Source organism: Aphis gossypii, chromosome X (assembly GCF_020184175.1).
Source record: "Aphis gossypii isolate Hap1 chromosome X, ASM2018417v2, whole genome shotgun sequence".
Classification (NCBI taxonomy): domain Eukaryota; kingdom Metazoa; phylum Arthropoda; class Insecta; order Hemiptera; family Aphididae; genus Aphis; species Aphis gossypii.
The window spans coordinates 52,968,158-52,972,967 of record NC_065533.1 but is presented as its reverse complement, the minus strand read 5'-3'; the positions used below and the strand labels follow the sequence as shown (position 1 = coordinate 52,972,967).

General features: G+C 26.7%; 1 long non-coding RNA gene across 1 annotated transcript; it reads left to right on the top strand.

Moving 5' to 3' along the window:
- The first annotated feature begins 272 nt into the window (after nucleotides 1–272).
- On the top strand, nucleotides 273–831 carry LOC126552699 (uncharacterized). Its single transcript, XR_007606116.1, has 2 exons — nucleotides 273–564; nucleotides 632–831. It is a non-coding gene; the product is annotated as an uncharacterized LOC126552699 (long non-coding RNA).
- The last annotated feature ends 3,979 nt before the right edge of the window (nucleotides 832–4,810 follow it).

Here is a 4,810-nt window from a genome sequence, read left to right as displayed (position 1 = left end):
ATAATATTAAAATATATATACATATATTATTACCATTATGAATTAATTTGTATTTTATCCGTCTAATAATTAATCGTTTTTAATTTAATGGGATATGTAACAACAAACAAGATTATTGTTCCTTCGATAACTACTGATTGGATAAAGACAATAAAAGAAAATTTGCACATTAATTGTAAACGACTTCTTGATTGTGATTTTGCATTCGTATAATTTTAATCAAAACCCGATTGAAAATGTCGGCTCTATTCGTAGTCATGGAGTCAGGAATATGAAACAAGTACCAGCTATATTTATTTCATCGTTTAAAACACTGTTAATAAACAACTGTACGTCTAACCATTCGATAGGATCAAACTGTGAAAATGATAATTGTGATGGCGCTTTTTTGGACAATTTAAAGAATTTTTTATTTGATGAAGTACCACTATAGAGAAGATTAGTATTCGAAGTCCAACAGAGAACAATAGGTATTGAAATTGAAATTCCAGGTGTTGAAATGCCCAGTTCTAATTCTCAAGTGACTTTTTTAACTTTTGGAAGTAAAGATATTTTGTTGGACAGGTAATAAAAAAAATTACTAAAAATTGACATTTATGTGTATCCAAGCTTTCATCCGATTTTCTTTTAGATGAACATTTTACAATACAACTACAGAGATAGTACGGTGTTGCGTCCTCTTAAAACTAGTAATTTTTTTGCCAAACCACTACCACGATTATGTGTATTCAGTGGTTTTGGCTGTTTTAAACATGACGAGATAGAACAATATAGTTATTTGATTAAAAATGCAAAAAAGTGAAAATAAATAAATTTACTTATATGTTTGAATTATTGGCTATATTCCTATTCAAGTAGGTGAATAAAGATCTGCCCCTTGAAATTTTTAAAAGTAGAAATATTTAACGTAAATTATAGATAAGAATGACAAGTGTTCAGTATCTAGATATTCTTACAAAAATATTGGACCCCCCCCCCTCCCCCCCGACATTTTTTTCAGTTACAACCTTGCACTTGCTATTCCTGAAATGTCTGTAATTATAACAATATACTGTCTTGAAGAATCCGAGATCATCACTTCAGTTATATTCAGAATCCGTGATGTTATATCTCAGACGGCTGATTCATAAAAAATAATCTTAGACATATCTGGTAAATTAAAAAAATTAATTATAAAATATTACAGTACAATTTTTTTTTTTTTTTTAATTTAAAATAAATTCATATTTTGTATAAAAGCTTATACTTTGTTTTGTTTTTGTTTTCATTCAAACCAAAAAACAAAATAGTGATAGCGCCGATAGGTAACTATAAATATTACTAATGATTTTTTATTTATATACTATTTGTATAAATGTATAAATGTATTAGCACGAAGGTACTCTAAATAATATTTTTAGTATTATAATGTTTTTATTCAATTTCTCCTCTATTTTATAATATTACACGAATTTTTTATAGTTTGTACGCGTTTTAGAAAAATATTAGTAGGTAGTACTGGCGATTCGTCAAGTACAATTCACGTCACACATGCTATCGAAATAAATTCTAAATCTATATATGAGGTACCACGACCGGTTTGCTTTTCTGCTTTTCAAATAATCAATCAGTATATTTTACTCAATGATTGTATGGAATAAAAATAATTAAGACGTAATGTTAATAGATTTAATGTTTTCAAAAAATTAGTAATTAAGCATTAAAAAAATCTTATGTTCCGATGAATTTAACTTGCCATTTTTAAAATGAGTAATACTTCTTTCATCTTTGATTAAAATCGATAGATTTAAACCACCAACACTTTATAATTATTCAGAGGTACTTCTTGACCACCAAACGATATATAACAAATATTATGACTAGGTTAAACCTGTAACAATAACCAAATCATATTAAATATTTGAATTACCTACATATTCAAAAATTGTTTATGTGCGTATCAGTAAATCATCAGTGTTATAAAAATTGTACTTATAAAATAATAATTTGAAATATGTACAAATAAAGTTATTTTAAAAAGCAACTGTTTAAAGTTTACTTTAAAGCTTATGTAAATATTAGTATACTAGGGTTATGTTTATAGCTTATCAAAATATACCTACTATGTACAGCATCCGTAGTTAAATATATCAGATACAAATCTATTTAAATTTAATGGGCTAAAAAATAAGAAGTTGTTAAACATTTTTACAAAATTATGAATTATATAAAAAAACTACGCAGAATTAAATATTGATATGTAAATATCAACAATCTTCAATATTACATATTATATTTTATATATTTGCAAATATTTTTTAAACTATTATTCTTAGAATGAAAATTTCAATAACTAATTCAAAAAAGTAAATGAAAACATTTCTAAAACAACTAACCAGTGTTTAATATTTAAGGTAAAAAACGTTATTTCTCATTCTGATTCTTAAAAAAAAAAAAAAAAAACAGAAGTTTGTGTTGTCACTGAATGTAGCAAAATAAATCTCAAGAATCAAAAAATAATGTTTTTAAATATTAATTTATTATATTAAATTAAAATTATGAGCACTCTTGATGGAATTATCTTGTATACTATACGTACACTAGATAATACGAAAAACGTGAAAATTGTGCGATCAAAAGTTGGACGTTGCAGTATACAGTCACAGAGAAAACCGTGACGATGACCGTTTCATAAAACTAGCTATCCGATGGAAAGTTTAGTGAATACTCGCTCACTACGAATACCATAAACAGTACGGTTGTCGGAAGCCTCACCGACGTTTCCGGCGAAAGATTAGAACTTCACCGAAATTCGACATTCTATACAAATTTTGTACAACTTAATCTTCTTAAGCCTGTCACAGTGATTGTTGAGTTCGGCTGAGTTCCACTTTGTACGCGGTATAGGTAATCAATCACAGCAAGTATAGGCACGGCAGCGATATTTTTCGATTTTATATAAGATAAGTACGACCCAAATCATAGTATTGATAATTCGATTTAATCGAGGCAAGTTTTCCCTTATAATTAAGCTACGTTCAGTGTTTCGCGTAATTCCAATACTTTTCGTATCTAAATCGGAAAGGAATTAAAATTGGTTGTTAACTATACATACCTAATCAGTGAACATCTAAAAGCATTATTGAATCTGTCTAACATTCTAAAATATAGGTACCGTTCTGTAAATTGCGCAATATTATTATCGAAAACGCTAAATAATATATTTTATTAATAATTGTTAAATCTTCACTAATATGTAGTATTTCTTGTATATGTAGACACTTAACGACGATATTTTAAAAATAATAAATAACTATGCGTAGGTATACTAGTTATAGATACCTACATATAATAGTATGTACTTGTACTATGTATCTATTCAAATATTAATAAATTATTTTTCTTGGAAAAAGGATTATTTATTTTTATCATAAAAATTATTAATCTCGTCGTTGTGTATTTATGCCATTTAAAAACGTGTAATGAGTAGGTATATATGTTTAAAACAGTAAATGAAATTTATCGGACGTTTAAAATATAATAATAATAAAATTGTATTAATCATTTTATGCGCATATTTGAAAAGTATTCAACTTGTACACACATTAAACCTACTGATAATAACATCGGACAATAAATTATACGTAATTATTTCTAAATATCGTTTATAAAAAAGAAAAAAAACAAACAAACAAACAAAAAACAGATACTTATCCGTTATATCTCTACCCAGTTTATGTAGAAGTTTAATGATAGACTCGTACTGTTCACTGTTCATAGTACACTCGTCGTATTTGAGCGTAAGAAGTTTTATTTTTATTTTTTTTTTATCCTCGGTTTGTAGGATAATGAACCTGTACAGGACTTGAATAATAATAATTAATTATATATATATCTATACACATATTATAAATATATTATTTAAACACTAATAAATACGAAGTAATAGGTGTGTAAAGTAAAGATCACTTTTGGTCGTAAAAAAAAATAATATTACCATTATCTATATAGGTACCTACGTTCCTCGCGTCAGAAATAAATAAGTATAAAATAACGTTGACGGACACGTGCCCGTTTTTTCTTACCTTTTGCAGGCTGCGCATGTTACCCGTTCGATAGATACTATATAAGTAAGTATAATATAAATAATTATATATATATATAATATATACCTACCACTGAGATCGCACGTACTTTCATACGATTATTAAAGTACAGTTATGAAGATGTGTACCTATATACAATATAATATTATTACAACAATGATGATCGGGTCAAAACGATAATTATTATAGTGAAGCAGACGTAACTGAGTGAACTGTCAAAGTTGAAGCGGTTGCGTAAAAAATACTCATCGTGTGTCACGTTATAGTATATATTATAATTTATAACACTCGATGTCGTCCAATAAAACGTATAAACAATAAAAAAAACGACTATTACAACAGTTTAAAATATAGAAAAGGAAGTAGTTATATTATGTAAATCGAATAACAATAAACTTAAAAATGTATTTAACGACAATCGTTTCCAATTGATATAGTAATAAAATATTGACAATGTTTCGATTATTGTAAATACTGTTGAGCTATACACATATTACGTGCCGTTTACATTACATTGTGTAGGTATATATTGTACCTACGCCTATTAAATTTGATTTCCATAAACGAATTAAAAACGTTATCGTTTCCATAAAATAATATGTTAGTATTGAAATCCTGAAAACTGGATTTACAAGTTTTTTCTAAGATTCATCTTCATTCCTAAAGAGAAATTGTTTTATTTATTTATTTATTTATATATTTAGTTAATTTTACTATGTTCGGTA